Consider the following 23,006-nt stretch of genomic DNA (forward strand, 5'->3'; position numbering starts at 1 on the left):
TTCTGGTCAATCTCTTTATCTTTCTCTGCCTACCTTTCTCCGAACTTCTGTTCCGATTCTAAGAATCGTGTTGTCGGTGGATCATTAAACCATATCCTTCACATCACTTTCTTCGTTAGAGTCATTAATGTCTTCGTACACTTTCTGCCTTAGATGTGGGAACAGATGACGGTGAAACAGCAGGGAAGGGCAGGTCCTGGCCGGCGAGAAACGATAGTAGTGGCGTAGTATACAATTTCCACTTTCTCTTTACTCCCACACTCAGCATTTCCAAGTTTCCGGCGGCGAAATCCTCAAGTTCCGAAAGTATGTCACTTTATCCTATGTAAAAAAAGCAGGAAACAAAAAAAATTATGGGGAAAAAGCAATTTCATTATGTAAAAAGTGCCAGTGTGCTACGTTAAAAAGGGAAGACAAAAAATTAGACATGGGTGAAATAGCTCACTTGCCTTACGTAAAACAATATCGACTGCATATTCAAAATAAGCCACAAATGCTAAAACAGTAGTCTTCTTCCTTCCCTTCTTCACCAGTATGAGATTTCTGTAGTCGATTGTGGGTTTCCGTTGAACATGTCATGAGTTCAGCATTAGACCACCGCATTTTAGTTAATTTTCGTCAACTTCTCAATTTTTCCACTTTGCAATTCTTGTGCAAACTCATTACAACAACATATCAAATTACTTTCACTTCACGATGTGACTTCATATATCAGTTTCCCTTCTGTGAGATACACGATCGTTACTGCTTCTAATTGACATCTGAGCATCCTTTGCTGAATTTCGAGTTTTTTTCTCCAGATTTAGGAAAGAGTTTGTCTAAACTTCTGCAAGGTATCCTCAAGATAAATGGCTTATTCAACATCCCAACTATTTAAAATAATTTACATTATAATTTTATCTCCGTTAACAACTATTGTTACTGTTGACAACATAAACGGCAAGTCGGTTGAAAAACAGAACCATACGTGTCAGCGGTCTTGTAGGAACTAAAAAAAGGTCCACTATTTCTTCTCTACTCTCTGTTGTTGACATCTATTCGGTATTTTATATTTTTCTCAAGATAAATCTGTGGAAAACTTTCCATGTTCTGACCATGACATTCATGCACACAGTAAACACTACTGATGACAGGCTGCAACTCTATCAGACTCCCTAATTTCTTGGGAATGTGTCCTTTAATTTTTCGTATATACCAAGTAAATTATTGTTGTGCCCTGTAAGCAGCTTCCACATTCTCTCCATAAAAACACGTTATACAAGCCTTTTCTAAATCTATAAATGCCAAATGCGTCTTGCTTTCAGTTTTGCGTTCGATTATTATTTCCATTATGAAGATGGAATTTCATGTTAATCACACCAATTTCAGTTCCTGTATACGGGATGCAAACAACTACGAGGATATTCTGAAAGTAAGTTCCGATCGGTGGCGAAATTGAAATCACTGTGAAAATCAAAAATGCTTTGTTCGCAATAGTAGGCCACATCTTACAGCTACGTCTGTATATAGTCGTCACCCCCACTCTGATATTTGTCGTGGCGTTGTTCCAACTTTCCAATACCCTCGTCATGGAATGCAGGCGCCCGTGCTGTCCGCCAATTCCCTACGCTCGTGTACAGCTCTTTCTCTGTGCCAGAATGCTGTCTCCACAGCCAGTGGTTTATGTGAACCGAGATGAAACTCAGGACGGTCTGTGTTGTGGGTGATCACACACTTCCCATCGCAAACGCTACAAGAGCATCTTAATTGTCCCTGCAGAGTGCGGCCGAGATTTGTCATGAAAACGAAACGCACATCAGGAGAAATCTCTCATCAAGCTCTCATGCCTGGAGGGAAACACTATTTTCTGGGCATCTTTACGTGTCCACTGTGCGCTCAGAACAGACAAGAGAGACGTGCCGCGATCGATGGGCGTACTGCACATCTGTGCAAAACTTCATCGGATTTTCGCAGTGGTTTCCATTTCGCGACCGATCGAAGTTTACTTTCCCAATAGCCCTTGTATTAACGCTGTACAAATAACAAATAAGGTCAGATGGGTGCGCCACTTCCGCATTACGATCGATGAAGCAATGTAAACAGTATGAGAAAATCCTTGTAACATAGGAGTAGTAATTATGTATGTGAGTGACTCATTGCATGTGCATACTGAGTGCCGTTTATTTAGCATCAGATGCAAAGTAAAATCGCCAACTGTGGACTGGCGATAATCATCCGCTTTCCTGTTAGGGAATTCCACAGAAAGTTTCTAAGGAATCTAAATAACGCGAAGTTATCTGCATGTGCCACATGGTTCGTGGTAAGCTGTAGGAAGCTTACCAGCCATGAACCTACAGCTAACGCTGTATCCCTTCAAGAAACTTTCTATCACCTCTGTATGATGGAACAGACCCAGCCGTATATTTGTCTCTGAATTGCACAATGTTCTGTCATGCTCGTTATACCATCCCTGGTGTCGTTTGAAAATAGTTGCAGACAGCGAGAATTCTTGCCAAGAGATTCTCTTCACTCGTGACAGGCGTTTCGTTCACAATACTTTTCATATGGCCGCACAAGACGAAGTCAAGGGATAACATCTGGTGAACCTACAGGCCACAAAACATTACCTCCTCTGGCAGCTTACTTTTAAGGATATTAGTAATATGTTGCCATTAGAATATTATTCAAGCTCAGTCATTACGGAAAGTAATACTTTTTTAGATTAGAAATATGTACCCATAACAACTGCACTGAGAATGCCTTACAACGTAATTGTGAAACAAGGCCCCTAGCACATAATACTCAGGAATACAATCAGAAATTAGGGAACTTTTTTATTGAGAAGGATATTTTAAGTGTTTTTCATATCAATGTACAGTGTCTGAGAAACAGAATACATGAACTAGAGAATTTTCTGGAAGATTTTCCATGTGATATTCTATGTATTAATGAGCACTGGCTCTCAGGGGTTGAAGGAACTCTCAATGTTCCATCTGGATTTGAATAAAAACAGATTTTTACAGACAGAGACTTGGTCATGGAGGTGTCTTAATTTTTCTAAGAAGTAATAATCATCTAGACCATCAGTTATTGAGTCTAGGAAGTTTCATCTCAGAACAGTCATTTGAAGTAGCAGGTGTCCTTTTCTCAGTAATTAAGCTGATTGTGATCTCACTCTACCGAACCCCAGACGCAGACATAAATATATTTATAGCCCACTGGGAACAACTGGCACAGCATCTACAGAAATACAAAAATTTCAATATAATTTATCTAGGGGACGTTAATACTGATGTCTTAACCCAGTCAAATGCTAAGACCAAATTATGTAATATTTTAAGATCAAACAACTTCTATCTGATTAATGACCAAACAAAAAGAAAGAAGTCTTACCTAGATAATATTCTCACCAACATGGATAGAAATTCATTTTCATACGGAGTTGAAGATCCACTCATCTCTGACCACAGTGGGATCTGGATTAAATTTCCAACGACAAGAACCGAGCATTATAAAAGGGAACTGAAAACGTTCAGAATCAGAATGATTCAGCCAAGATAAGAGCCAATGAAAATTTTATCAATAATTCTAAAAATAAGTGTAAAGCTGCCTGTGTAGTTATAAACAAAGAATTAGGAAGAAAAGTAAGAAAGGAATCAGTGCCTATTGCACCTAACATACTTAATGAGTTCTTTGTAAATAGTGTTAAAAATATTACTCCCACTGACAATCTCAAGTTTACATATAAACATAGAGTGAGCAACTATGCCGCGGATAGAACTAGGGGATTAAATTTTAGTTGTGAACAAGTCACCCCTAGGGAAGTGTCTAAAATAATTGCAAAATTGAGTAACGTCAAAACCGAGGATTATTACGGTTTCTCTAATGCGGTATTGAAACAAATCGCAGACACAATATTGTTAACGTTAACTTATCTCATAAACTGCATCCTTGAGGAGCGACTCTTTCCAGATTGTTTAAAAATGACTATCACGGTTCCAATCCACAAGAAAGGGGACAGAGACTGTCCAAATAACTACAGACCAGTTTCGATTGTCTCTATTTTATCAAAAGTCATTGAATATTGCATGAAAACACAACTATTGAAGTACTTTTAAACAAACAATTTATTTAACAATGTTCAGTTTGGATTTAGGACAGATAAATCAACCATTAAAGCCGTGGACAATATCATCAACGAGATTGTTACCAATTTCGAGCTACATTTAATTACTTGTAATATATTCTTAGACCTCAGTAAGGCTTTCGACACTATTTCCCATGAGATATTATTTTCTAAGTTAAAACTATACGGAATAAAGGGCTCACAGTTATCGCTAATAGAATCGTAACTTGATAACAGACAACAAATGGTCATAATTGAGAATCAACTATCAGACATACTCAAAATTGAAACCGGAGTTATTCAAGGATCAGTAATTGGCCCATTTCTCTTTCTAGTGTATATCAATGACCTCACACATAACTTGCCAGACAAATCAATTCTATATGCTGACGACATCACCTTAATAACATCAGATGGAAATCTGGAAACTTTACAGGACAGAAGTACAGACATGGCAGAAAACTCCACCACATGGTTGCAAAGCAATAAATTGGTCTTAAATGGCAATAAAACAGAGACAATATATTTTCATTTGAGTAAGTTGAAACCAGAGGGGACGGTAAACACATCTGTCAAACTGCTAGGAATTTATTTAGACCCGAATTTGAACTGGGGCGAACATACGCAACAACTATTGAAGAAACCGTCCAGAGTAATTCTTTTATTGCGCAAACTTAGGACTTGCGTCAGTAAGAGCCAAATGTTAGAGGCATACTATGCCTTTTTCCACTCATACCTGGTCAGTGGCATAATACTTTGGGGGAACTTTTCAGGGGCTGAGGAAGTTTTTAAGTGGCAGAAGAGAGCAGTTAGAGGTATAAAGGGCTTACCCAACAATGAATCATGCAGACCAGTATTCAGGGAGCCGAAAATAATGACTCTGTCTGTAATATTCATATACCACTGTCTGATAGACATCAAAGAAAACCAGAATAACTTCACAGTAAGGGGGAGGTACAGTCACACAACACAATAAATAAACATTACATTGACACGCCCTAGGTAAGGCTAAAGAAAATCCAAAACTGCCATAACTACATAGGGATTAAGCTATTCAACAAGCTGCCCATAACACTGAGGGAAATGCCAGTACAGCAACTAGGAAATAAACTAAAAACTTGGCTGATTCTGAATACAACCTACAACATTCTGGAATTCAAAGAAAACTTGAGACACCTCCAGAATGAATTATGATTATACCAATTAGTGAAATCACAGGCAATATCATATTCTGTGAAAAATTTGATCCAAGGAGATGTATAACTGTAAATACTTACCTTTCCTGTATATTTTTTAAAAACTAATTAGTACCTTTAAGAAAACCTGTCTGTATGTATTGTATTGTGTTTTGGTACCTTTCCTTGTATTTTTTGCCGCTATTACAACACTAAGTTGTTTAACGACAATAAAATTTGATTTGATATGATAAGGGAAAGTCTGATCCATGTGTTCACCAAGCCTTAATCCAATGTAATGTGAGGCTTCACCCTTTTGAAAATACATCCGTTGAAAATGTCAAATTGGATTGCCTCCCTTACATTCTTAGCAACAACGATAAAGTAAGGGAGTTATATTTCGGACAGTTTTCCAATTTCAGATGGAAGGATTTCTCGTGTAATAAGGTGCTGCTCTGTATTCTAAATCATTTCAGTTAGCTTCTAGTAGCGGTAGGAGAGCATGCTGAGAGTTGTTCATTTGTACCTTGAGATCCTGTGGGGTTCGAAGCGTCAAGCGTGTTTTGTTCAATTCCAAGTTTTTTGTGATGTTTTCTGAGCGAAGGAGTTACGCAGAAGGTTAGGTTTTATGATACTTTGTTTGATATGTGTAAGCAATGTATTTCCTCTAATTTAATGTGTATAAACTAAATTACCATCACATAACCTACACATTCGAATTGGCCTTGTTAAATGCAGCGTTGTAACATTCCTAATCTTGGATATTGCCGTTGCTTATTTTCTGATATCCAAAATTGCGAACTATTTTGTATGGTATCTGAAGCATTGAGTTATTTACATAAAAGGCAGTTGTCACCACGGGACTTATGCTTTAGATAAGAACTAATTTATAAGTCCCTGAAATTAAAAGATGTCGAAGATTTTTATTTTAAGGGCGTTGCCAAAATACTTTTAGTCAATTCCTGTTTAGTATAAACGTGCTAATAGCCTACTTGTTTTATAATACTTGCCTCTGATTCATCTTACCCGATTTTCTTATCCTGGACGTATCATTACACAGATCTGCGACATAAAAATTGTTTCAAATTTATTAAGTGATTTTTATAGTGTTTTCAACGCTGATTTCGGAAAAAATAGTGAAAAAATTCCATCACGTATAGTTATTTCACAAATCGCTTGTCTAGTTTTAGCTATTTTCGATAGTTCAGCACTCTAGTGAATTTGAATTTTAGTTTTCAGGATCTCCATAAACTGTTATTTAGCCATTTTTATACTAGATATACGTAAAATACAGAGTAATTAGGAGAAACCAGCAGTATTTTCCTGTCAGTGCCTGTCTGTCGCGCTGCCCCTTCCTCCGCCATCACCAAGCAGTGACCTTCTGCTATTGTCCTTCAGTTCACTCTTCACTCTGTGCTGTTCACGTATTGTTGTTACTATTGATTTAAAGTAGTGACTGTTTTCTTGTTTTGTGAAGTTGTTTTATGGACAATGGACAATAGCTAGCAGAGAATGTGTAAATTCGCCAGATTGCTTCTGCTACATTTTTGGTAACTATACCGTTAGAAAGCAACAAAGAAACATCTTCGATTTTGTTGAAAAAGTATATTTCGCCTATTTTGGTATAAAGTTAAGCAATTAAGATAAGCCTTGGGCTGCACACAAAGTTTGTTCAGTGTGTGTTGAAGAACTGAGGCAATGGTTTCAACGAAAAAATCAGTCCTTACGTTTTGGAATACCAATGGTTTGGAGGCAGCCCAAAAATCATAGTGATGAATGCTATTTTTGTTCTTGCAACGTACGAAGTTTTAAATTAAAAGAAAAGGATATTTCTTACCCTAACATTCAATCTTCCATTCGTCCTGTTCCTCATGGACCTGAAGAACCAATACCCTCTCCTCCAGATTCTTTGCATGATCATGAGCCATTGGCTTAGAAAGGTGTTAGTGAAGAAGACAGAGATTACTACGATCCTGGCACAACCGATCCCATTCCATTCTCACAATCTGAACTGAACGATTTAGTTAGAGGCCTAGGCCTTACTAAAGAATCGGCATAGGTGTTAGGATCTAATTGAAAGATAAACATATGTTGGCCCCGTGTACATCCTTTTCTTGGTATCGATCGAGGGAAAAGGAGTTTGTATCTTTCTTCCCACAAGATGGTGACCTCGTGTTTTGCAGTGATGTTCCTGGACTTATGACACGTTTCAAAATAGCATATGCTCCTGATAAGTGGAGACTTTTTATTGATTCTTCAAAAAGAAACCTTAAAGCAGTACTTCTGCACAACGGCAATAAGTATGCTTCCAAACCAGTTGGACACTCGGTTCACTTAAAAGAATGTTACGAAAATCTTGAACTGACTTTAAGCAAACTGCTATTCAGACCACAAATGGAGACTGTGTGGTGATTTAAAAGTGATTTCAATGCTGCTTGGTCAACAAAGTGACTATACAAAGTTCCCTTGCTTTCTCTGTGAATGGGACAGTAGAGACAGAAAGCAACACTACATAAAAAAAGGTTGGCCCTTGAGAAAAGCCTTACTGGTAGAAGTTAAAATGTTGAGAGGAAAAGCCTTGTGGATCCCAAAAAGGTTTTACTTGCACCACTTCACATTAAGTTGAGGCTGATGAAACGATTTATTGAGGCATTGCCGAAAGAAGGGTAGTGTTTCAGATATCTTTGTGGACAGTTTCCTGGTTTATCCGTGGCAAAGCTAAAGGAAGGAATCTTTGTCGGCTCAGACATTAGAAAACTAATGACAGATCCCAACTTTGTGGACAAAATGGAAACGAAAGAAAAGGCAGCCTGGACATCTTTTAAATCAGTTGTTACCCGTTTCCTAGGAAACAAAAGAGATCCAAATTACAAGACAATCGTCGCAGACATGCTCGACAACTTTAAGAAGCTGAGCTGTAACATGAGCATTAAAGTTCATTTTCTCCATCCTCATCTTGACTACTTCCCTTCAAATCTTGGTGATATAAGTGAAGAGCAGGGCGAAAGATTCCACCAAGACATCAAAGAAGTGGAAAGAAGATATCAAGGAAGATGGAACGTCAACATGTTAGCGGATTACTGCTGGATGATAAAAAGAGATGATCCTCAACGAGTTTACAGCCGGAAAAACAATAAAAGAAGCTGCGACAGAAAGCGAAAGCGTTATTATAAGGACTTGTAAGCTTAAAGAGATATGAAAGTGTACCAGAAATGTAGTTTACAACATGATTTATAAATGTAATAAAATTTTATAACGTTGGAAAAAGTGTGATGAGTGCTTAAATTTTGTTATTATACCCAAAAATACTCCCTTTTTTGTGAGAAAACATGATTTGATAGAAAAAATGGATTGCATTTTTGAAATCAGCGCTGAGAAGTACATAAAAGTCAGTTGTCAAATTTGTCATTTGTAATAATTATTACAGATGGCATCCGGAGTTAGGTAACATTGGTCAGAGGAAGCTATGAGAAAGACTGTTGAAGGAGTAAACAATAAGCAAATCGGTTTCATAAAGAATCCAAGTATTTTAACATCCCACGGTCTACACTAGAAAATTTCGTGAAGAGGAAAGACATTGATTCTTTGTTAAAGACAAAGACTGGCAGGAAGGGTGCCCTGGGAAATAAATTAGAAGACGAACTAGTTTCCTACTGAAAAAGTATAGATGAGCGTTATTACGGGTTTCGAAGAAAGGGTTTAAGATAGCTAGAGTTTCAGTTGGCATTTGATAATGACCTGGATAATTCTTTTCATCGTGAAAATGCCGTTCCGGCAGTAAAGGGGTCTCGAACATTGTGAGAAGACATCTTGACTACTTACCGAAGTCCGCAGTCAGTCGCCTTAGCAAGGAGAAATGTTTCGCGAAAGAAGACATTGATTTATTTTTCAATATTCTCAAACCACAGATTGAAAAAGTGAAGTTCGATCCATTAAAAATACTGTAGATGAGATACGGCTGACTAGTCCGGGGGTCACGGTCTAAGGTCATTAGCACTGAAGGGAAAATGCAAGTCGCAAAGTTGTCTTATGCAGAGACAAATAAACTAATTGCGCTGATTATGTGTAAGAATACTGGCAGAATGTACAACCTTTAATAATGTTTCTGAGGAAGAGTATGAAGGCCGAGTTGTTAGATGCTGCTCCACCAGGCACGATCGCAGCTCGTCATCCGTCCGGTTGGATTCAGTTTTCAGTACTCACAAAATGGCTGCTACATTTCATCGAGCGCATTTGGCTATCAGTAATGGACTGAGTCATCTTGGTACTCGATGGTCATTATTCTCACACTAGGGATATGGAAGTTGAACATCGCATGCATGAAACCATCCAAAGCTTGCATGAAACTTGGTTAGCTGCACGTCCTTTCAGGCCCCTGGCGACCTTATGAGGAAAGCTTATTCAGACCCGCAACAACGGAAGTCCAATGAATACATTCAGAAAAAGTTGAATATCACCTTCCAACTCTGAAATATTTGGTCCCAGTGATTTCCTCCAAAAGACCCAACTTTCTTCAACGACCAGTACAGTGCAAATCCCTGCATCGTCTGTCCAACCACAGGTTCCCGTGCCAGAGCCACAAGCTCCATCATCCTCTGCAAACCCTTCAACAAAAGGAAACTCCTAATTTCCTTCTTCTCTCGAAATGAGACCCCCACCTGCTCTGTGCAGAAGTTTAGACTCGAGCAGAGGAGGTAAAAATGTTGTGATTAAAACTACAAGTTTCATTGGAGAGTTGTGAAGACAGAAGAATGAATCTGAACATCTCCGGTACACGTTCTAAAGAAAGAACTTCAAAGAAAAGACACCGCATACTGAAACTGTCATCTCAATCGTCCGGAAAGAAGAATGAGTGAAGAAGTGATATCGTCTCCGATGACTTTTCCTCCGAACCAGTTTTAGTTACTACAGGTGACGAACATAGTGCAAATGAGGAAAGCCTTTACCTCTCTGGGCCATATAAAAATAACCAAAGCGTCGAGAAGTGGGTTACGTGCACATAATGTTTCCAGTGGGCTCACAAACTGTACGCGGGAACGGAAAAACATGATTGGAAAAAATGCATGTGACGCAATAAACAATTTTAGGTGCCAGTTAATGCTTTTTAAATATAGTTGTTTTTTTATATTGGAAAAATCCATGTATTGTCATCAATACTAACCATCCGAAGTTAGGGACCACTACTATCCGAGTTGGGGACACTTTGTCGGATGTTGTGAAAGAAGCACTGTTCTAGTTCTATCAAATTAGCTCATAATGTTTTAAGAATACAAGAATTTTTAACAATGGTTCCCTACCTCAAATTGTTTCATTTCCCTTCTTTATAATTTCTTAAAGTTTGTAGTCATGTCACGTAGAAGAAGGTGTAATTAGATGAATGACGAACACTAACTTCACTTAACAAAGGTTTATTCAGCCCTTACACATGCAACAGCGGGGAGCGAAGTTCCTCCGGCCACAATACATACAGTATATTTACGGCTACAGAACATTCCAGTTCAATGGTTCTTGACTTTTGTGGATACTTCTAGAATGTACTCGAACCGAATATAGAAATTAAAATGGTACACTAAAGCGAGTTTCAACTCACGACCCTCACACAGAACAGTTTAGTATGACAAGCACTACACCACGGTGCTACTCTGTTTCTTTTGCGACAGTATTATGACGGAATTATATTGAATATTTTGCTTCTTAATACATGGTCCACTCACAATAATGTGGCCATTGCTTATGCTCCACGTCAACGTGCGAAACTACTCACAGACGGCAGGTGGCAGCACTAACGTGGAGGGTATATAAAGTGTGTCGAAGGGGACGAGGGGAAGCCAGAAAATGTGGAAACAAAGCGACTCACCTGACGTCCATACGGGCATGATCATTGGCTTTCGGGCAGTGGATGGAAACATTTCCCAAACGCCAAGTCAAACAGGTTCGCGTGTCGCTGTGGTTAAAGTATACCGCGCTTGGTCAAATAGCGCTATCCAAAACCGACGCCGAGGCAATTGTGTTGCACCACGGGCCATAGATGACAGAGGTGAACGCCAGCTACGGAGATGTTTATGGGCGAATAGATGTGCAACAGTTGTGCAGCTGATCGCTCAGATGAACCAGTGGGTTACCAATGTCCATTCAGCTAACGTTGCGGAGTCTGGACCTCCACAGCAGGTGCCTGGTTCATGCACCTGTACCGACTGCTGTTCATCAGGCACGAAAGCTGGAATTTGCACGCCAATATCGCAACTGCACCTCCATTGAGTAACGACAGGTGGCCTTGTCCGCCGAATCACGTTTTATGCTTCATCAGAAAGATGGCCGTTGGATCGTCGGAAGAGTCCAGCCTGGAGGAGAGAGCGTTATGTTCTGATCGTTATGTTCTGTGGAACGTCTTCATGGTATTGCCTATGTGACTTGGTTGTTTTCTCTTGGTACAATGACGTGTACGAACAAGACAAAGCAGTGTGTCACACAGCTCGCGATGTACGTGCGTGGTTCGAAGAGCACCAGGAAGAGTTTACGGTATTTCTCTCCGACCAGTAACCCCCTCCCTCCCCTCCCCCCCCCCCGACTAAAACCCGATAGATCATCTGTGGGACCATCTCTATCAGGCTGTTCGCGCCTTGGTTCATCAACTGGGAAACATAGCGCAGCTGGCCGCGGCACTGGAGTCAGAATGGCTCCACAACCCTGTCGGAACAATGCAGAATCTCCTTCAATCTCGTGTTGCACGTGTTGCAGCGGCTCGAGATGCAATATTTGGTATGTTCGGGCTTTTGACAGGTGATCACATTTGTGTGTCTGGGCAGTGTATTGAGAGGCACCCGCATGCCTTGCTCATACTGTGGCATCAAGCAGTCAGGCCTGCAAGATGAGTGGTCTGCCAAGCGAGTGGATTCATTTTTTATTTATCAAGTAACATGAACTCTAGTACTCACAATTAAGTTAAAAGTTATTCTCCTGCTTGGATATTACACAACGGAAACGCAATCAGACTATTAGTAGTTTACACAACTCTGACTGTTCACTACGCACTGGCAATACCACATTTTCGTTCTTATTCAATGGCTTTGATCAACACGTGGCCATCACACTGCATATGAATGGCGCACACATTATAAATTCTGGGTATCATGGCAACACACTAATCGAAGGAAAAGGCCACCAATCTTTTCTTTTCACTATCTTATTCATTCCGATAAATTCTATAACCTAAACACACAAATTCTATAACCTACAACAATAACACATGAGAAATTCCGCCCAGTGGGCATGGCTTTACATTGGTGATTCTATATCTTATGGTCTCGTAATTAATTAACGCTACAGTGCACTTTCTGGATAGGATGGTGGATCTTTTGCTATATCTCACACTTCGACTCTCACAACCATCATCACGAAACTTTCCTCCAGACCTAGCGTTACAAAAGGAACATGCATAACCCACTACCCCTGAAACTACCTTGCTACTCTCCCATGCAAACCACACATACTTAAATTACATGACATACACCTCACTGCAACGTGGAATACAACACAAGGAATAGTCGCAACATTATAATCACATCACTTTCAGCTTTCCCACTTCAATTAGTATTTATCCCAGGTTCACACGACACTGCCCCACTTCGTAATTTTTCTTTCCTACTATGAACTCTGGAGGATATATGGACGTCTTCCTGTGCAATGCAAGCCAAGTGGCGTTGCTGGATAGACGGCTGACTCACCTTGCTTCTCTCTCAGAGTATTATAGTTTGAATCAAGCGTCACACGGAAAGATAACGCGCAAAGTAATATTAAGAACATATTCATCACACACGCGAGTCCTCAACTGATATCATGGACGATTACTTCTCTTTATCCTTTGTCTCATACACAGATTGAGACTCACACAGTACTCACCACGTGGAAGTACACGTCTATAATTTCAAGTCCTGCACACACCATTTCTTAAATATTTCCAACTTACAGTACACACGCTAGTAATTCAGCTTAACTTAACCACTTGGAAGCATTTCAACTTATTGCTACCCGTGGGTTCATTGTGACCGTTGGTCACTTCCGAAGATTACTACGATCCCCTTAATATTACCTGCCAGACATTTAATTCTCCCCGCAAAAGTTCCTGAAATAGAGAAAGTATTTTTCTAAACTACTCTTAAGTATTTCACATGCATACCATGTCTCCATTCTTTTGCCTTTACGGAGCACACCTAATACAGGTCTTACCAACACTAGATCGAGCGGCAGAGTGCTGAAACATGGCCATTCTTCAGGTCCTCTCGCACCTCTGCCGAAGTGGGGGAGCACCTTGCTACCATATTGGTCAGCCACATTTCAGGCGCTCAAAGCTCCAGTAAATTTTATCTCTTTGGTTCTACCAAAGGTGACCAAAGGGTCGTCTCAAAGATGATCATATATTCACATTCATTATCTGCAGTTAGCAGACGACCATACATTCATTCATTTCACAGATCTCACCAAACTGGATGTAGGGATTTATTTTGTGGGAGTGCACATGTGATCAATTAAATAAATAAATTGTCATTCTTTCCCACACTGGTATCCAGCTTCGTTGTATTAATTGAAATTGAGTTATTTTTACAAAAAATGTGTTGTTCTGACAAGAATAATGAAGTATGTTGTACCTATTTTCAATGTGGGGCGGTACTGTACCCTTTCACCACGGGCTACCCATGCAGAAAAAAATGGCACGGTACTATCCTTGCAATGCGAGGGTAGTTCCGAACATTTTTTTTAAGAAAGCTGTATTAGAACAAACGTGTCATGTCATCATAATAACCAGGAGGAGACCTCACCCCTGGTGACCTCAAATAGACGACCAAATGCTGTTACCGTACCAAATTATTGACACAGCTGTTGCATTATTGTACTCTCCACAATCCGAAGTAACGTACACATGCAAATTTACAATAATCCACATGACAAATAAAACATTACATCATACAAATAAAAATAATGTCGAGATTAAAATTTGTTTAGTTACTGGGATCTTCGTTATCTTTATCAGTAATCCAAACATCACTAATTCTATGACAAATAAAAAAAATACTAATTGTACTCATGAAATTTTAAATAGCTCACTATCCAAACACAGAACAAGTAATCCGACATTAATAAATTGCGTTGTAATAATCTTTTACACGGCAATGTCTAAATACAAAACAAAATCAACAAAAGAAAAAATTGCGTACACTAGTTCCATGTATAATGTCAGGCTCCATACCATTACTCTAAAATATACATCAAGCCTACAGAGAAATAAAACTGAGAAGAAAAACAATGATATATACCACAAGTTACATACTGGTTACGTAATATAGTCAGTCTAAGACATCATGTCATACCTCATTAACTATCATCACTTAAGCAATTGCCACCACTACTCGACTGTGAGTTTAACCTTAGCCTTGTCCACCAGTACAAATACCTGCTGCTGAGCTAGTCAGTCCATCAACTTTGATCAATACACGCGGTAAATAGTTAGCAATAAGTGCTTGAATCCACCAGTAGCTCTCGTATCTTACTCTACTGCTCATTTCTAGCAGACGACCATACATTCATTCATTTCACAGATCTCACCAAACTGGATGTAGGGGTTGATTTTGTGGGGTTGCCCATGTGATCAGTTAAATAAATTGTCATTCTTTCCCACACTGGTATCCGGCTTCGTTGTATTAATTTAAATTGAGTTATTTTTACAAAAATGTGTTGTTCTGACAAGAATAATGAAGTATGTTGTACCTATTTTCGATGTGGGGCGGTACTGTACCCTTTCAGTATAACCATGTGGCTACGAAGTCTTTCGCGACGTATTTCCTGAGTAAAAATTTCTCGGTGTACATGCCGCGTCAAATCAGGATAAATCTCCGAGCTTTCGACCACTACCTCCATGGTCGTCGTCAGGGCTAAAACTGACTGTCGTGAACTAGCGAGGTCCCCACTTTTATATGCAAAGGACGGCTTCTTATTGGCTGGAATACGTCAGCGATATGGCGCGTAGCGAAGTGGTGCCCTCTACTTCCATAGATGTAGTTGCTGTCCCGCGTTGCTTGCAGCGCCATCCCTTAAATCAGGAGGTAAAGTGCGAGAAGTTTTTCTCAGCGACTTTTCTTTATCCAGTGCACTCTTCCAAGTGTTGCTGAGCAATCTGGCTTTTTTGCAACGCTGTCGTGACAAGGAGGTAGTACCGAAGTTTGCAGTCGTCAAACACCACATCAGAAGCGCTGCAGTAAACAGAATTTTACGAAAGACCAGCCATGCTATTGTGAAGGAGAGGATACGTCATACCAGGTATGAACTAGACATGAACGCTCGCCTGTTATTTAGTTGCCATTTATTTCTGGCCGAAGTCCTCTCACCATTGGACTGGGAATGGGTCGATATGACTTTGGCGGCACACCAACGAGCCAATTTAAGCAGGACTACGGCGAAACAGGCCGATAAATTTGAGCGGCTTAACCGTGATCAAGGAACCACTGGGTCCAACGGCATTCACCGCACTGTTATCAACTTCTCTGACAAGGAACTTGATGAAGCTACCATCTCGGCTCTCAGTAAAGGATTGAACTTTGCCCCAGCTCCACGTAAGTTACCGGTGGTTGAGATCATTAGTGGAGTGGAACAAGCAGTTCGTCATCTTCCTCAAGAAGCAGCGGATGACGTAAGGCTTGCTACTAGCCGGATTTTAGCGACATCCAAGCCGCCTAAGTCAAACATCAGCAGAGAGGAGAGACAAGGACTGAAATTGTTGCAGAAGGATGAAGATCTAGTTGTTTTACCTGCGGACAAGGGGAACGCCACGGTAATCCTCAATGCTACAGATTACCATAAGAAAGTTGGATTATTACTGGAGGACAGCACATACCGGGTTCTCAGACGGGATCCCACATCGGCGCTCAGCAGGAAGACACGGGAGCTACTAAAAAACTCTGGCCTCTCCGATGAACTGGTGAAGAACTTACGGCCGAGAGCACCTAGGCCACCAAGACTGTACGGTTTGCCAAAGGTTCATAAGGAGAACGTCCCGTTGAGACCGATTGTTAGCGCTATTGGCTCTCCTACGTACAAGCTTGCAAAGCACTTAACTAAACTGTTGGCGCCTAAAGTTGGTCACTGCCCACATCATATTAAAAATTCAAAAATGTTTGTTGATATCATAAAACAGATGAAGATAGGCCCAAGTGATATCATGGTCAGCCTCGACGTGGTTTCTCTGTTCACCAAAGTACCTGTGGATGACACATTACAATTGTTGTCTGCTCATTTCTCCTCAGAAATTTTGAAGTTGTTCCGGCATACCTTGACGACCACTTATTTTTTATACAGTGGAAATTATTATGAAATGACGGATGGAACAGCCATGGGTTCGCCACTGTCACCAGCAATAGCGAATTTTTTCATGGAGGACTTTGAAGAACGAGCCCTGAGCAGTGCACACCTCCGCCCATCATGCTTCTACAGATACGTCGACGATACTTTTTTAATCTGGCCACACGGCAGCGACACGCTGCAGCAGTTCGTCGAACATCTGAATGGTGTACATCCAAACATAAAATTTACATTGGAGGTAGAGAAGGAAGGGAAGTTACCTTTTTTAGATGTGTTGGTAGAGCGAAAGCCGGATGGACGACTGGGCCATTCTGTGTACAGGAAGCCAACCCATACAGACTTATATCTGCATAGCCATAGCTTCCATCATCCGTCTCAGAAGAGAGCTATGCTGAATACTTTAGTACACAGAGCCAGGACTATTTCCGACAAGGACCACCTCGGTCCCGAGATCAACCATTTGACGACTGTTTTCAAGAGGAATGGTTATTCTGCCGGTGAAATTAAATCAGTATTGTCCAAGAAAGTAAGACACGATGCCGGCCACATACAAGAAGAGGACCAACACTTAGCGCGGCTTCCTTTTTGCGGTGCTACAACGAGCAAGATAGCCAGAGTCCTGAAGAGGCAAGGAATAAAACCAGTTTTCCGACCACCTAGGAAAATTAAGGAAATGTTGAGACCAGTCAAAGATAGTCTCGGCTTAAGAGTGCCGGGAATTTATACTATTCCTTGCGAATGCGGCAAGAATTACGTGGGCCAGTCTGTAAGAACCGTTGCCGACCGCTGCATCGAGCACCAACGTCACCTGAAATACAGGTATTTGGAAAAATCAGCGGTGGCTGAACATAGCCTGCTTAACAAGCATAAGATTTTATTTGAAGAAACCAGAGTAATAGCCCACACACCGAATTACTGGGACTCTGTGATCCGGGAAGCAGTCGAAATTAGGCTTAGCGATAATAACTTTAATAGAGACAACGGCTATGCACTTAGCAACACTGGAAGAGTGCACTGCATAAAGAAAAATCGCTGAGAAAAACTTCTCGCACTTTACCTCCTGATTTAAGGGATGGCGCTGCAAGCAACGCGGGATAGCAACTACATCTATGGAAGTAGAGGGCACCACTTCGCTACGCGCCATATCGCTGACGTATTCCAGCCAATAAGAAGCCGTCCTTTGCATATAAAAGTGGGAACCTCGCTAGTTCACGACAGTCAGTTTTAGCCCTGACGACGACCATGGAGGTAGTGGTCGAAAGCTCGGAGATTTATCCTGATTTGACGCGGCGTGTACACCGAGAAATTTTTACTCAGTATAACCATGTATTTGATATGTGTTAAAATAATACTGAATATGTTTTTATATAATAGCAAGCTCGGTTATCTTTAAACTGGAAACAACTTTTTGGCCCTCGAATGAGTCTTTGTTTCTAACTTTGTTTCCATTTAGGATTTCGTGCAGACCTAATTCAAGTATGTGCCGCAGGTTTGAAAACTAGCTAATACTGTATTTTGTAGTAATAAGTGTTCCATTTTTTAAATAACAATGGACGTGGTAATGGTGGAGGCATTATGCGAGTTTAGTATGGCTTTGTTTTTTAGTTACCTATATTTGTTAATTCATAACTTTCTTATGTGGTTCAAGGGCTTTTCATATGTAAATGTTTCTATAATATTAGCAGCTGTATGTGTGGTTGTTAATTCTAATAACGTCCATCATTTTCTCAGTGCTTGATGTTGCATGACAATACTATTTACTTTCTCAGCACAGGTTTCATGGTTGTTACAACACATACTCTGTCTTTTATTTCTATTTAGCCACAGAGAAATGACTATACCCTATAAAATGTTTTCACGGGTAGTTAATCCGGTCTATTCGGAGAGGACTGTATTTCCCAAGACATTGGACGTATGTACCCATTCAGTCGCAGAAACCGTTTGTGATGCTCGGGACGCCTCACAGTTCCTGCGCAACTGCTTGACGGTCCGCGGACTGACTTGCGGTCGTTGTACGCTTTCCTCTTCAGGAATTCCATAGACGCCACCTTCTTAGATGTTAACTCTGCCGCAAGGATACAGTATGAATAAAATGAAGGTTTCACATCGCTGCAAAGTGTTTGCTACAGTGACACTTCCTGAACGCTGAAACTGTGCGTGACCACAACTCCAGCTCGGGCAGTCATATCAATTAAGCCACGTTGGCCCGTCTCAGCGTGTGACATTCCGAGGGTATTCCCCCCGCCCCTCCCCCCTTGGACTTCTTGGTTACGTAAAGTGTCTACTAGAATACCGGGCAACTGCCTTACTCTTTGCATAGATATCAGTGAACACTCCATGGCAGGATCTTTGTGGAGATATAAATTACAATATTCGTGACATAAATGGCTATATGTTTTGACTGAATTGACGTAGAAGTTTAAATTTTTTACACCACCAGTAGGCCACAGACCCCTGTATCTGACATAGGGTTTTATCTTCCCACTATCTGTTCCTGAGAAAAAGTTGTTAAGAGCCGGCCGTATCTTTTGATAGCTTTGACTTAGAAGTGAAAATTTATTAGACCGCCAAAGGACCGTAGACTTTAGTAGTTGATCTAAATTTCAACTTGAAACCTGGGAAATAGGTGTCTTGACAGACGGATTGACAGACGGACAACAAAGTGACCAGATAAGATTTACGTTTCTATCCATTGACACTAAAAACCGGCAGAACGTAAAGATGGCAAAAGTGTATTTGTTTTACGACATGAGTCCTCATTGAATAGTTAATTAAGTGGTTAAATTAGTGAAATTTCCACCGATGTTCATAAAGCAGTTGCCTCACAGGATGGTAGGGCTTCCGCAGAACAATTTTAGCGTTTCTGTACCCCTACGAAAAGGTATTGATAACTTTCACTGAAGGACTGTGAGCTGCGAATTGATCTTTCTGGTAAATAAATACTGGATACCATATGGGGAGTTAGATCGATGTGTGTCCTTCCAAAACTAACGCCGCAGTATTTTGTATCCTAATCTTCCTTCTTTTTCTCTCCCATTTAACGGCTGCATCTCAATAGTTCAACCACTCAAGCAAGCCTCATATTTCAAATCTGTACCAACATCTGGTATAGTATTGTATTGTATGGAATTTGGGACCTAGAAACGACGTAGAGGCTTCATCCCGCCGTAGCCCTCAGTGGTTTACAACTCCACAACAGGTTACAGCAGTCCACTCATCCCATGGACGCCCCACACCGAACCCAGGGTTTCCCCCGGGAACGTCTCACACCAGACGAGTGTAACGCAATGTTTGCGTGGTAGAGTAATTATGGTGTGCGCGTACGTGGAGAAAGTGTTTGCGCAGCAGTCGCCGACATAGTGTAACTGAGGCGGAATAGGGGGAACCAGCCCGCATTCGCCGAGGCAGATGGAAAACCGCCTTAAAAACCATCCACAGACTGACCGGCACACCGGGCCTCGACACTAATCCGCCGGGCGGATTCGTGCCGGGACCGGCACGCGTTCGAGCCCGGAAAGCCGTGCTTAGAGCGAATGGCTAACCGGGCGGGCTCCATCATCTTACTTTTTTTAAGAACAAAGACGCTTCCCTGAACACCCTGTTGACTTCTTAAGTATTGACCAGAAATGATACTTTCACTCTGCTACAGATTTTGATCCAACAGACTCTATCTGAAATAATAAAATGGTATGTCTGATGGGAATAAGTACGCAAAGGGGTGAGAAACAATTAATTGCGTCGTTTACTGGGACGTGACTGATTCGCTTGTCAAAGAAAATTAGCACAGAGTGAGTCACAGAAGAAACGGGTGTCAGTGTATAAAATATTATTTGGTGTTCAGCGAAGTCGTTTTGCTGCGTAGGCTATATTTATTTTGAAACAATCACTTTATTTCATGATTTTACTATTAGTTAATTTCGTACCCTTGGTTAATTTTCAGGCTTCCTTGGTTACTTACATCACGTCAAACAAATGTGATCGTATTGCATCTTTCCACACATCTGTGTGGAGAACCTGAACTTCGTGATCTGCGTGTCTGGCTGCCGTGTGGAGGATCCCGTTGCTGCCGGGCATTTTCCCTTACTGGGAAATTGAGGTCAATTGAAAAGCTACCTGAGTGAATAGTAGAAGTTCCAAAGTCAAGAAAGTCGATAACGGCGGAGAGACCCGTGTGCTGACAACTTGTCTCTCCATACGGCATTGGCAGGAGATGGCACAGGGTTCTGCCGGTCACGATTGCCCAATCAGGTCCAGGAAGTGGAGCTTTGTTTGGGTCAAGAAAACAACATTTGATGGTGTCCTTAACAACGGTTTATAACGAACATGACAGTTATGGACGTGTAGCCCATATGTAAAAAGAGAAAAATGCCGCTCTTATGCCACTTTTGTCTCTGTGCCAGCGTACAGCAAACTCACGTAACGATCGTATCTTTCTCCTTTTACATACAAACTTCACATATGAGTTTCTTGTGCCCGTAACTACTATCGTCGTAATAAATGGTTATTAAGGATAAGACTCTGCCATTTATGTAAGTTTTGCATACGTACGTGTATGTGAATGTTTTCATTTCAGCATATCTGCATCTAGCAGTAGCATTAATTCGTTAGTAATATGTATATAATCCATTTTGTGTCTCTCCAATGGTCAAATTTATATTGGTCATACTCCTTTGTATAGCTTGAATCTATTTAAGTTGCGATATTCCGCCTTGTGTATGTCTGTCCTTAGATATTTATAGCTTCATAATTTCCAATTATATCCTGATATTTCAAAATCTACCGATTACGCCCTCATGTTTGACTATTTTATCTTCTTGATGTTCACCTTCAATCCCTATCTGGCACATTCTTCAATTATTTTTCTCACCATAGAAGACATATCTTCTTAACCGGTTGCAACTTTTACCTAGTCACCTGCCAATAAAGTAGTATACACACAGTGGTCTTCTAAACGAATTCCCATTGTACTACATTTATTTTTACAGTTCTACAAGATAATCTGTAGATATGATCTGAATAATATAATAGATAACAACCTTTTTCAGTCCTTCATTTGTTTTGAACGATTTAGAGATGATAGATCCGACCCTTACTTTGCCGTGCACATCTTAAGGCTAGGTGCTTTCTATATACTTATTATTTATAGCGGGTCAATGCAGAATAGTCCACGTGCCGATTGGTTAGTGCGACGTTGTCATAAGGTTTTGCGAGATCGATGAACCTAAATATATTCCCAAATTTCTTTCAGATCTTTTTTCTATCAACTGGCATAGGGGGAATATAATATCAATACAAGATCAGACGGGTCAAAATGGACTATGTTCTTCAGTGTCTACAATTTCTGTTTCGATTAAATTCCTCAAAATTCGGCCGCATAACCTTCCTATCGCATAACTCTTGTCGGTTTCCTTTTCTATAAATGGAACCTATTACAGAAATACGAGTATGAAATCCTCCGGAAACTCTTCACCATTCCTCACCAGAAAAAAGACAATGAAGTTTTGGGAACTTCTTTCAAATAAACTTTGATAACCGCAGTATAACGTTCTATTCGACATCGTTACGCTTTTAAATGATAACTGCAATAAGTGCTAAATCTGAAGCTCAGTTCTTGAGAGGTACGGTCACGTAGAATGCAAAAGGATGATAGCAGTCTATAAACAGCGGCGGGCGCCTGCTGCAGTTGGCTGCTTCTTGCTGCAATCAGGAGGCGTAAATAGTTCCGAGAACACGGCTGCGCGGTATAGTGCAAGGCGGCAGAGGAAATGGTGGGCACAGTTTCCCGGGATGGCAAAGTTATCTCACCGGGCGGTCTTAGTTACAAGCCGCAATGGTACTGGGCGGATTCACTTACACGGGAAATTGCACCTGTGGCAGATAGCTGGACTCCCGGGTTTTCCTCTTACAGCCGTTTTCTACGATCATTATACTTTTCCGTATCGTCTACACAGTAGACACTGAAGTATTTTTAACGAAGCATGATTTGCTACCAAGGTAACAGTATCGAGCACCACGGAGTTTACTAACGTGGTACTTGAAGATCTCGACAGGGATGACTGTGTTACAGCATCCTGGGGCCCATCTTGTTCAACCTGTACGTTAATGACCTCCAGCAACACAAAACACGACGTTAGCCATCTACGCGGATGACGCAGCCATACTTGCGCAAGATTGGAAGCCGTAGAACATAAATTCACGAGTACAGACGGCACACAGAACTGCCGAGCCTTGGTTGGAACGATGGCGTACTAAAGTAAATGTCGACAAGTGCGGAGCAGCTCTGTTCACACGCAGACCGAAACTACTGCGCAAACATCAACACTGTAGACAGGTAACACTAAATACACGCCCAATACGTTTCCTATAGAAAGTCAGAT

This window comes from Schistocerca piceifrons, chromosome 3, assembly GCF_021461385.2.
Source record: "Schistocerca piceifrons isolate TAMUIC-IGC-003096 chromosome 3, iqSchPice1.1, whole genome shotgun sequence".
In the NCBI taxonomy this organism is placed as follows: domain Eukaryota; kingdom Metazoa; phylum Arthropoda; class Insecta; order Orthoptera; family Acrididae; genus Schistocerca; species Schistocerca piceifrons.